The 12,774-nt window shown below is 39.1% G+C and overlaps 1 pseudogene; it reads right to left on the bottom strand.

Moving 5' to 3' along the window:
- Window positions 1–9,809: 9,809 nt before the first annotated feature.
- Window positions 9,810–10,263, bottom strand: LOC110566835 (large ribosomal subunit protein eL21-like; annotated as a pseudogene).
- Window positions 10,264–12,774: the final 2,511 nt, after the last annotated feature.

Raw genomic sequence — 12,774 nt, 5'->3', positions numbered from 1 at the left:
GTCTGTGGGGATGTAAACTTACATCTAGAGAGATCCTGGCAGGCTGAAGGATGTGTGCCAGTATGCATAGATCCTTTTAGGAAGCATATAGGCAAAAACTTTCACAACTTAAAACTGTCTTCTTTTCAGCTTTTTTACACTTCTAATTATATAAAAAAAAGTCTCAGTCTGGTGCTAACAAAGGGCTCTCAAGTACTTTTGTCTTCGTTTTTTTAAAAGAAGTTGAAGATGAGCCTCAGGCTCAGCATCCTCAGCAGAAAACTACACAGAGCTAGAGTTTAATGATATTGTATGGTTTTCATAAATTTAAAGCAATTTAGATGACTATCTATTTAGGTGACAATTTTTCTAATGGTAGTGATTCAAAACTTTCTTTTAAAACATAGAAAAAATGATTTCAAGTAAAAGTCAATTGTAACACATATAAATAGTGCATGGTGACTGCATATACGGACATAGTGAAAATCACAAGACTGAAACAGGGAGAAATAAATTGATTCACCTACCAAATGGATTGGAAACCAGAAGCCCAGAGATGCTAGGAAATCTCAAAGTCAAGAATGCTATTCAGAAGTCGCCATGAAGTCAGGGCTGTTATCCAAACACCCCCTTCCAAATGGATGTGATACTTCCTCCTGGAAGTATAAACCATTTTCTTCAAAATGGTCTTTTCCTCTCCATGTGAACAATATTCATTGAGTTCAAACTTGTAAAACAATAAAGCTTTATGTCTTCATCCCCATGTCATGCCAGCGTTAACATGGTAAAGTTAGTGAAAAGTAATCCCAGATATTAGAAAAGCTCAACCAGATTTGTGAGACATGAGCTAACGAGAAAGAAATCATGAAAGACTATCTCAGTGTAAAATTTTACTCTAAATTCAACGCTAAGCTAGGGCTTATTCCCCTGCATCTTGAGTATAGTTTACCAAAATAAGTAAAAACATGCTTGTTTGAAATTTACAAAAGTCTTAAGCTCTTAGAATTATTGCTCTTCAAAAACATACAGACTCATCAAAATATAAAATTTAAATTTTTCTAGAAAGAGAAATTTTTAAACTAAAAGAAAATATATATCACACAAGTATTTTTTAATTTTTATTTTTTAGTATTAGTTACAGTTTATTAACTTTGTATCCCAGCTGTAGCCCTTCCTCTCATTCCCTCCCAATCCCACCTTCCCTCCCTCATCTACTCCCCACCTCTTTCTAAGTCCACTGATAGAGGAGGTCCTCCTCCCCTTCCATCTGACCCTAGGTTATCAGGTATTTTCAGGACTGGCTGCAATGTCCTAATCTGTGGCCTAGCAAGGCACTCTTCCCTCTGGATAGGGGAGGTCAAAGAGCCAACCATTGAGTTCATGTCAGAAATAGTCCCTGTTCCCCTTACTAGGGTACCCATGGACTATATCCGAGCAGAGGTTTTAGGTTATATTCAAACATTGTCCTTGGTTGGAGTATCAGTTTCATAAAAGACCCCTGTGCCAAGATATATTTGGTCCAGATATATTTGTGGAGCTCCTGTCCTCTCCAGGTCATACAAACTCTCCCTCCTTTCATATCATTCCCTGCACTGTGCCGAAGGTTTGGTTATGAATCTCAGCATCTGCTTTGATACACTGCTAGGCAGAGTCTGTCAGAGACCCTCTGTGGTAGCCTCCTGTCCTGTTACTTGTTTTCTTTTACTTCCAAAGTCCATCCCATTTGTCTTTCTAAGTGAGGATGCACACAAATATTTAAAAATAGAGTTATGTTTGTGTTTTAGAAGATTTGTCTCCATTTTTCCTCTTTGCTTTGTTTTTTATTACTGCCAAAAATAGTTTATAAGATGCTTGAGAAGAATGGAGAGACAACTTCTCCTGTCCAAGGGCTCACAGTTCGCCAAGCCACTGGCCATTGCAAGTAGGTTAGCAGAACATTAAGAGATGGTTTACTAAAAATAATGAATAGTGCTGAGGGGATGCTCAGTAGATCACATGCTTGGTAGGCAAACATGAGGAACTGAATGCAATTCTTAGAACACATGCTTGTGTTCCAGCTCTGGAAGGCAGACAGGCTCACTAGCTAGCCAATATGGCCAACCAATGAGCTCCACGCTCAGCAGGAGACCCTGTCTCAAAAACTAAAGTTAGATTGTATGGTTACTTCCCCATGCCCCAGAAGCAAATATTGTCATTATAGATTCCTGTGAATGCTTGTACCATGTAGGGTTTGAGAAAAGGAGATAGATAGATAGATAGATAGATAGATAGATAGATAGATAGACAGAGACAGAATCAGAGACAGACAAAGAGACAGAGATAGACAGTCAGGGACACAGAGACACAGACACAAACTGAGAGACAGAGACACAGATAGCAAGGCACAGAGAACAGAGAGAGATATAGACAGAGATATATTAACAGACAAAGACAGAGACAGATAAAAATAGACAGACAGGTAGGTAGGCAGAGACAGACAGATAGACACAGAAAAACATACAGACAGACTAACAGACAGACACAGAGAGAAACATATGCACACCCACACCCAGAGAGAGAGAGAGAGAGAGAGAGAGAGACAGAAAGACAGATAGACAGAGAATTGTATATCAGGAATTGGGCATAGGGCCTGGCTCTTGCTAGAAAACCACTCTGACATTTTCATTCCTGACATTCAGTCTCGGGAATTCCAAGAAATATCTTTCCATGGACCTAGTGGATTCTTTTGAATGACTGTGGAGCCTCTGATCAGCAGGAGAGATATGACTCTGACTTTCCTTTTTTTATTTTCTTCTATCATTTTACAAACAGCTCTATTTCTCATGCTGACCAAGCAGACAGACAAGAAAACTATTTAACATTGGAAATCATCTTTGAACCATTTCACAAGGAATTCATTCCTACAACTCCTTGCCCCACTTACAAGATGTCCACACATCCAGTACCATCATGTCACCCAGCCCACATTATTCAAGAACTTATAATAAGTTACCAATATTGGAAAATGTCTATTTATAATTTTCCTGAAGATGAATGAGAGAGTAAAAACAAAGTCCTGTGTGTGAAGATGATGCAATGCCTCTTCAACAATATACATCATTGCGAGCTAATTTTTAATATGTACCTATCTGTATTTTATATGTATGTGTAAATGCTGGTGTGTACATATGTGTATCATGCAAGTGTCTTGTGCCCACAGAGAGCAGAAGAGACTGTCATATCTTCTGGAATCAGAATTACAGGGAGCTTTGAGCTACCTTATGTAGGTCCTGGGAAATGAATCCAGGTTCTATGGAACAACAAAAATTGTTCTTAAACTCTGAGCCGGCTGAGGGGCATCTGGGCTATTTCCAGCTTCTGGCTATTACAAGTGAAGCTGCTACAAACATGGTTGAGCAAATGTCCTTATTGTGTACTTGAGCCTCTTTTCGATATATGCCTAGGAGTGGTATGGCTGGATCTTGAGGAAGTGCTATTCCTAGTTGTCTGAGAAAGCACCAGATTGATTTCCAGAGGGATTGTACAAGTTTACATTCGCACCAGCAGTGGAGAAGGATTCCCCTTTCTCCACAACCTCTCCAGCATGTGTTGTCACTTGAGTTTTTGATCTTGGCCATTCTCATGGGTGTAAGGTGAAATCTCAGGGTCATTTTAATTTGCATTTCCCTAATGGCTGATGAGGTTGAGCATTTCTTTAAATGTTTCTCTGATGCCCCTCAACTGAAGAATGGATGCAGAAATTGTGGTACATCTACACAATGGAATATTACTCAGCAATGAAAAATAAGGAAATCATGAACTTTGCAGGTAAATGGTGGGAACTGGAAAGGCTCATCCTGAGTGAGCTGTCCCAGAAGCAGAAAGACACACACTCATCTAGACATAATATAGGATAAACCTACTAAAATCTGTACATCTAAAGAAACCAATCAAGAGGGAGGACCCTGACTAAAATGCTCAATCTGTATCCCAAAAGGCAAAGAGGATGAATATCAGAAGAAGAAGAAAACAGGAAACAAGTTAGGAAACTGCCACAGAGGGCCTCTGAAAGGCTCTAATCTGCAGACTATCAAAGCAGATGCTGAGACTTATGGTCAACTGTTAGGCAGTGTGTATGGAATCCTATGAAAGAAGTGGGAAAAAGTAAGATCTGGAGAGGACAGGAACTCCACAAGGAGAGCAACAGAATCAGAAAATTTGAACACAGAGGTCTTTCCTGAGACTCATACTCCAACCAAGTACCATGCATGGAGATAACCTAGAACCCCTGCACAGATGTAGCCCATGGCAGTTTAATGTCCAAGTGGGTTCCACAGTAATGGGAAGAGGGACTGCCTCTGACATGAACTGATTGGCCTGCTCTTTGATCACCTCCCCCTGAGGGGGGAGCAGCCTTACCAGGCCACAGAAGATGACAATGCAGCTACTCCTGATGAGATGTGATAGACTAGGATCAGAAGGAAGGAGAGGGGGACCTCCCCTATCAGTGGACTTGGGGAGGGGCATGCGTGAGGAAGGGGGAGGGAAGGTGGGATTAGGTGGGGAGGAGGGTTGGGGTTTATGGGGGGATATAAAATGAATAAAGTGTAATTAATAAAAGTTAAAAAAATTGAAAAAAACCTGAGCCAGCTATGAGCTAATTTATTTATGTGATCCCTTTCAGATTTGTTTGTTTCTGTGTTTGTTTTTGGAAAAATGTCTTTTACGTACATCTAGCTAGACTGGAACTCACTTTGTAGCTTTGGCTGACCTGATAAAGCTTCTGCAATCTCCTTGCTCTAGCCTCTTGGGTACTAGGCATGCACTGTCATACCCAATTCTGAGGACTTTGTTCTTGCTTAGAAATTTCAAGTGCTTTAAATGTACTGCAAATATCTATTTCATCAGAGATGAATCAGTCACAAAGAGCTACTTTCCTATGAAGAAGTTAGCACATAGTTTTCTCAAAGGTAGAATAGAATTTTGACCAGTTTCCCATTTGGTCATTTTACCTCAATGATTTCTAGCAGTATGTTGATCTCAGTTTTTCCTTTTCTAAGTGAGTTTTGGATTATTATCGAGGACCTGCCAATCTTGCTCTTTTGTGGAAGATATTACAATGATCCTACTTTCTAGGTTAGCAAACACACTGAAACAGAGGAAACAACAGCTTTAGTTGACAGAAAAGTCCACCAAGTTAGTAATATAAAATCTGATTGTTTGGTTAAAAATGTCTTTGATTTCAGAGTTTCTGGCTCAATGATCCCCCATCTTATGTGGCTCCGCTGTGCCTTATTCATCAAATATGGGTCATGTGGTCTCAGCTAAGTGAAGTTACTTGTCATTTCTCCTGCTGTCCATAGCACACACACGCCTTTGTTTTTAATAAGTCACAGACATAAACATTCCATTTTAAATAAGTAAAAAGAGCCTTAAATAATTTTTCAAAGAAAAATTGCATCCTTAAGAGTAGAACAATGGAATCGAATCAAAGACCCAGAAATAAACCTACACACCTACAGATACTTGATTTTTCACAAAGAAGCCAAAACCATACAATGGAAAAAAGATAGCATCTTCAACAAATTGTGCTGGTCTCACTGGATGTCTACATGTAGAAAATGCAAATAGATCTATATTCATCACCTTAGACAAAACTAAAGTCCACGTGGATCAAAGACCTCAACATAAAACCAAACATACTAAATCTTTTAGAAGAAAAAATGGGGAAGAGCCTTGAACTCATTGGAACAAGAAACAACTTCCTGAACAGAACACCAACAGCACAGGTTCCAAGATCAACAATCAATAATTTTTACCTTATGAAACTGAAAAGCTTCTTTAAATCAAAGGACACTGTTGTCAAAACAAAATGACAGCCTAAGGATTGGGAAAGGATCTTCATCAACCCTATATCTGACAGAGGCCTAATATCCAGAATATATAAAGAACTCAAGAAGTTAAACAGCAGCAAATCAATTAAGCCAATTAAAAAAATGGAGTACAGGGCTATAAAGAGAATTCTCAATAGAGGAATATCAAATGCAGAGAAACATTTAAAGAAATGCTCAAAGTCCTTAGTTATCTGGGAAATGCAAATCAAAATACTATTGAGATTCCACCTTATACCCATCAGAATGGGTAAGATCAAAAACTCAAGTGACAGCATATGCTGGAGAGGATGTGAAGAAAGGGGAACCCTCCTCCACTTGTACAACCACTTTGGAAGTCAATCTGGTGCTTTCTCAGAAAATTAGGAATAGTGCTACCTCAAGATCTAGTTATACTATACTATTTCATATATCTGAAATATGCTCAACCACACAACAAGGACATTTGTTCATCTATGTTCATAGCAGCTTTATGCATAATATCCAGAATCTTGAAACAACCTAGATGTCCCTCAACTTAGAAATGGATAAAGAAATTGTGGCATATTTACACAATGGAATTCTACTCAGTAATTGAAAACAAAGAAGTCATGAAATTTACAGACAAATGAATGGAACTAGAAAAGATCATCCTGAGTGAGGTAGCCCAGAAGCAGAAAGACAAACGTGGTATAATACACTCACTTATAGGTGGATACTAGACATATAATATAGGATAAACATACTTTAGTTCTATAGTACTAGGGAAGCTACAGGGAGGATACTAGGGAAGATGTTTAATCTTCATTCAGAGGGGCAAACTATATGGACATCAGAAGTAAGAGAAGACAGGGAACAGGACAGGAGCCTTCTACAGAGGGCCTCTGAAAGACACTACCCTGCAGGGTATCGAAGCAAATGCTGAAACTCATAGCCAAACTTTGGGCAGAGTGCAGGAAATCTTATGGAAGAAAGGGGAGATAGAAAGACCTGGAGGAGACAGGAGTTCCACAAGGAGAGCAACAGAAACAAAAAAATATGGGACCTTGGCCTGCGGAGAGTGATGAATCAACCAAGGACCATGCATGAAGAGGACCTAGACCCCCTGCTCAGATGTAGCCCATAGGCAGCTCAGTGTCTATGGGAATCCCTAGTATGGGAAGCAGGGGCAGTCAAAGGCATGGACTTGGTTATCTTCTCTTTGATCAACTACCTCTGGTGAGGTGTCCTTACTAGGCCACAGAGAAGGAAGTTCCTGACTGTCCAGTTGAGACTTGATAGTCAGATAGTAGGGAAAGAGGACCTTCCCTATCACTGGACTAGGGAGAAACATGGGGAGAGGAGAGGAAGGGACAGTGAGACCAGGCAGAGATGAGGGAGGGGGCTACAGTCAGGATACAAAGCGAATAAATTTTAATAAATAGTAATAATAATGAACAAGACTGGGGAAAAAGTTAACCCAAGTTGACTTCAAATTTAAAGTTTTTCAGAACTCAAAAAAGCAGTTGTGGTTTATCTTAAACACTTTCAAGTATTTATCTCATCAATCTAAAGCTCACAACCTTCACCTTATGCTGAAATAATTATTCCGTCTCTAAAATGCTCTTCTAGTCTCTTCCATTAGATAAGCATCTGGGACTGTATTCAGTGTAGCCTCTCCCATGACATCTTTGTTAAACATACACTTGTAATCAACTCTTCTATTATGTATTTTCTTTTGCCTAACTCTGAGGCTTGGGTCATTTTCATCTTTATGTATCTAACATATAGTTGAGTGTCTAACTAGACTATATTAGATGCTCAGGAAATGTATGTTGAATGTAAATGATTAATAATGAGTACAGCTATCTGTCAGAAATTTCTACTCAATCTCCCTCCCTAGAGTGCATTGTAAATATTAACCATCTTAAATTTTGATATTTGTTATTATTATTTTTAAAAAGCCATGATTCAAGCAAGGAAGAAAGAAAGAAAAAATTTCCCTTTGCTCTTAACCAGGGAGGTTACACGCTTGCCCTCTCAGAACAAACAAAAATCAAACACATTACCATTAAAGCCTATTTAATTCTCTTGGTATTAAGGTTATTTAACTACAGTTATCTCCTTGTGCTTCTAATAAGGAAGAGAATATATACAAAATAAGGCATCTGTCTTAATAAAACAGTTTTCCAAACAATTCACAGTTCTTCATTCCTTCCATGATGGTTATATCTTCAAAGAGCCAACATTAAAACAGATTTTATGTACCTGGCCATCTCCTCTGGAAAATATGATGAAACCAAAGACTCTTGTAGCATTTTCATAGCATATCACTAAAATGTTTAGTTTTTACAGATATATTCTTTTTTTCATTTAGGGAAGTATATTTTATTAGTGAAATTGTTTCTGTTTTTCTGTCTAGAAGCTTACCTCTGTAGCAATTCTGATTACAGAAATTTTTTATTTTTATATAAACTATTATTATTATTATTTTAAAAAGAAGTCTAGCTTGTCATGACAGTGATTATTTTAACTGAATTCACTGCTTAGTTGCATTTCTTACCATTTACCTACAATTTTCTCAGTATTCTTTCTTAATCTTTGGTGAGCTAAAGAACTGCCAATGGAGAAGTGACCTGCCAAAGAACTGACTGATAACAGATCAGTTACATTGTCCTGAAACATAAAATGGAGACTCATGCCAAATGCAGTTGTAAGATGTTTGAATACTGTGATATGCATGTTATTGTAAAGCTTTATGGAATTAGTTGGTGAAATCTAACTTTGTGATCTAACCAGGAATATGGTGATACAGAGTGGAAGTCAGTACTTTATTATTTTATTTTATTTTATTTTTATTTTGGTGCTGAGCATTAAACCCATGTCTTTGCACATGCTAAGCAAGGGTGCTGGCCCCTTGGCCCATGGGTAAAGAGCGAATTTCTTTTGCAAATTATTGTGCAGGAGAGTAAGCTTGTCCTAAAAAGGAATCTTGTATCAGAAGACAGTTTTACAAGGTGTGATATGGTTGCACATTTATAATCACCAGCATGACTACTGTTTTCTTACTTATGGCAATAATTTTACATATATAATCAAGCACCACCATCCAGCAGAGTCCTTGTTAAATGTCCCTCTGTGTTCATCCAGACAGACTTCTCTGAGACAAATGCTCAGGTAGTGGGGAACAAAGAAAGGAAATAAAGGAAGAGAGGAGAAAGGGAAAGAAAAGAGAAGAAGAAAAAAGGAGGAATAAAGGAAGGGAAAGGGAGAGGTGGGGGAAGAAAAGAAGCTTTGCCTTGTCTGCACCTCCTTTTTGATTGTGAGGAGTCTGTCTGTCTGTCAATCTGACAAAATAAAATCGAAAAATATTATAAACAATGCTTATTTTAGGAGGGTTAGTGGCAATGGAAATAGTTGAGGGTCAAGATGAAGAACAACCAGTCCAGTTGTGCTATCATGTGACAGTGATTACCTCTCCAATATGCATTTTTTTGATGGACTATGGGATTAAGCCTCACATCATTTGCAGTTAAAAATGTTAAGACATTATGGAAATAATTGCTTAAGAACTTGTTTAGAAAATAGTTAAATTCTCAATCCATTTGGATGAAGCCAAAGAATTCATTGCAGACTCTTTCTAATTCTAGAAAGTAACTGTCAAAGTAATTCTTTACAATTATTCTTTTGAGTGTTTTGTGTTTTGTTTTGTTTTGTTTTGTTTGGGACAGGGTTTCTCTGTGTAGCCCTGGCTGTCCTGGAACTTATTTTGTAGACCAGGCTGGCCTCAGACTCAAAGAGAACCAGCTGCCTCTGACTCCCAAATGCTGGGATTAAAGGCATGTGCCACCACCACTTGGCCCCACAATTAGTATTCCTTTTTTTTTTAATTTAATTTAATTTTTTATTTTTACACTCCGGCCCTCAGGCCATGATATGAACTCGTGGGGGATGGAGACGGCACACGTGCGCACACTCACGTGCTCCTGCCTCGTTTGCACGTCAGGCCATGAACTCCTAGGGGATAGTCCAGCATCTCGGGCTCCTTCCCGTTGGCCCTCACAAAGTATGTGTCTCAGGGCGGCGTGGGCTGGCCCTTGAGCTGCACACGCGTGCCCTTCTTAAGTGCCTCGCAATTGCACTGCTCTTGGAGTGTTTCATGTGCTAGATGAGCACATTGATGCTCTTGGCCAAGATCTTGCCCTTGACCTGCTTGTTCACGATGCTGCTGCTGTGTCACACTGTACACGTGCTCTGTCTTGCTGTGGTAGCACTTGTGCGGCATGCCCTTCTTCACTGTGTCCATGCCCTTGATGTCCACAATGTCTCCCTTCTTGTAGATGCGCATGTAAGTGGCCAGGGGACGACACCTTGCTTGCGGAAGGGCCTAGGAAACACGTAGCGCATTCAGCGCCTCTTCCCCTTGGTGTTCGTCATGGTGGCAGTTCATGGTAGGTGGAGAACGCGTGTGCAACTTCTCCGTGGTTCACGCTCCTTCTGCAAGATGGCTGCCACGGCGGCAGAAAACCACAATGAGTATTCTTACAAAAATTATTGGCTCATGGAAATTATCACTGTGCTGGCTATTTTTTGTGTCAACTTAACACAAGCTAGAGTCATTTGGGAAGACAGACTCTCAACTGAGGAAATGCCTCCAATGGATTGTCCTTTGAAGTCTATGGTGCATTTTCTTAATAGATGATTGATGTGTATGTGTGTAGTTGGTTCTGGGTACTATAAGAAAGCAAGCTGATTTCCTTGTTTTTAATAATATTCTGTTCTGTCAATGGACCACAATTTATTTTTCCATTCTTTGAGGAACATCTAGGTTGTTTCCAGATTCTGGCTATTATGAATAAAGCTGCTATGAACATAGTTGAACAAATGTTTTTGTTGTATGGTGGAGCATCTTTTGGGTATATGCCCAGGAGTGGTTTTGAGGTAGTGCTATTCCCAATTTTCTGAGAAAGCTTCAGATTGATTTCCAAAGTTAGTTGTACATGTTTGTACTCTCACCAGCAATGGAGGAGTGTTCCACTAATGTGCTGGCCCTTAACTTTCCAATCTTAGCTATTCTGACAGGTGTAATATGGAATCTCAGCATTGTTTTGATTTGAATTTTTTTCCCCAATATATAATGACATTGAGCATTTCTTTAAGTATTTCTTTGCCATTTGATAGTCCTCTGTTGAGAATTCTCTGTTTAGCTCTGTGCCCCATTTTTAATTGGATTAATTAGTTTGTTGGTATTTAATTTCTTGAATTCTTTATATATTTTGGATATTTCAGGCATGTGGATGAAACTAGAAAAATCATCCTGAGTGAGATAACCCAGAACCAGGAAGGTATGCATAGTTTATACTCACTTTTAAGCAGCCATTAGCTATAAAATACAAGCTAGGCATACTAAAATCCACAGATCTAAAGAAGCCAAATTACAAGTAGGACTCTAGGGAGGATGCTCAAATCTCATACAGAAGGGCAAATAGAATAGACACCAGAAGCAGTTGAAGAGAGGGAATAGGATGGGAGCCCAACAGATGTCTTTTGAAAGACTCCACCATCAGGGGTTCAAAGCAGATACACAGCCAAACTTTGGGCAGAATGCAAGGAATCTTATAAAAGAATGGGAGGATAAGAAACATGGAGGGAACAGGAGCTTCACAAGGAGAATAACAGAGCCAAAATTTCTGGGCCCAGGCTGCAGAGACTGATGAATCAACCAAGGCCCATGTAAAGAGAGGAACTAGGCCCCTTGCTCAGATGTAGAGCATAGGCAGCTCAGTCTCCATGAGGGGTACCCTTGTAAGGGGAATAGGGGTTGTTCTGATTCTGTTGCCCACTCTCTGACCACTTTCCCTGGGTGAAGGTGCTTTGCAAGGCTACAGAGGAAAAGGATGCAGGCAGTCCTGATGAGACTTGATAGGCTGGGGTCAGATGGTGAGAAGTTCTTCCCTTTTTTGAGGACTAGGGGAGAGACATGGGAAGACAGAAGGAAGAGATGAGGGAGGGGGCTACAGTTGGTATATAAAGTGAATAAAGTATAAAAAATAAAATAAAAATTTTTTTTTTTAAAAGAAAGCAAGCTGAGCAAGCCATGGATACAAGCCAGTAAGAAGTACTCCACCATGGTCACTGTTTCAGTTTTGTTTTGAATGCCTACCTTGATTTTATTTGATGATAGACTGTGACCAGAGATTACTAAACTAAAAAAAAATCCTTTCTTACCCAAGTTGCTTATGTTTTGTCACAGCAATAGAAACCCCAGAACAACCACTGAGGGCTATTTTATGTAATCAGAGACCATTTATAGGCTGTGTAGAATTCTGTGAAACTCTAAGAGCTCTTGGAGGATAGGATTACTCTTTGATACCCACTTTCCGCATTGTATTTTATGGTGGTGTTTTTTGTTTGTTTGTTTGTTTGTTTTTGTTTTTGTTTTTTTGGACAGAATCATCTGAGATCCATAGCTTGAAATTTTATGGTTTTTAGTAAAGCTAGACCAGGAGCACAACTAAAGAAAAACCTTAAAAAAAAAAAAAAACTGTCCTGTCCTGTTACTTGTTTTCTCCTATTTCCAATGTCCATTCCATTTGTTTTTCTAAATGAAGATTGATCATCTTACCCCAGGTCCTCTTTCATGTTTATCTTCTTTAGGTGTACAGATTTTAGTATGTTTATCCTATTTTATAGGTCTAGTACCCACTTATAAGTGAGTATATATCATGTGTGTCTTTCTGCTTTTAAGATACCTCACTCAGGATGCTCTTTTCAAGATCCCACCATTTGCCTGCAAAGTTCATGATTTCCTTGTTTTGAATTGCTGAGTAGTATTCCATTGTGTAAATGTACCACAATTTCTGTATCCATTCCTCCATTGAGGGACATCTGGGTTGTTTCCAGGTTCTGGCTATTACAAATAAAGCTGCTACGAACATGGTTGAACAAATGTCCTTGCTGTGTACTT

This window comes from Meriones unguiculatus, chromosome 5, assembly GCF_030254825.1.
Source record: "Meriones unguiculatus strain TT.TT164.6M chromosome 5, Bangor_MerUng_6.1, whole genome shotgun sequence".
In the NCBI taxonomy this organism is placed as follows: Eukaryota; Metazoa; Chordata; class Mammalia; order Rodentia; family Muridae; genus Meriones; species Meriones unguiculatus.
Note: the sequence above shows the minus strand (reverse complement) of the source record. Positions and strands in the feature narration are given on the sequence as shown.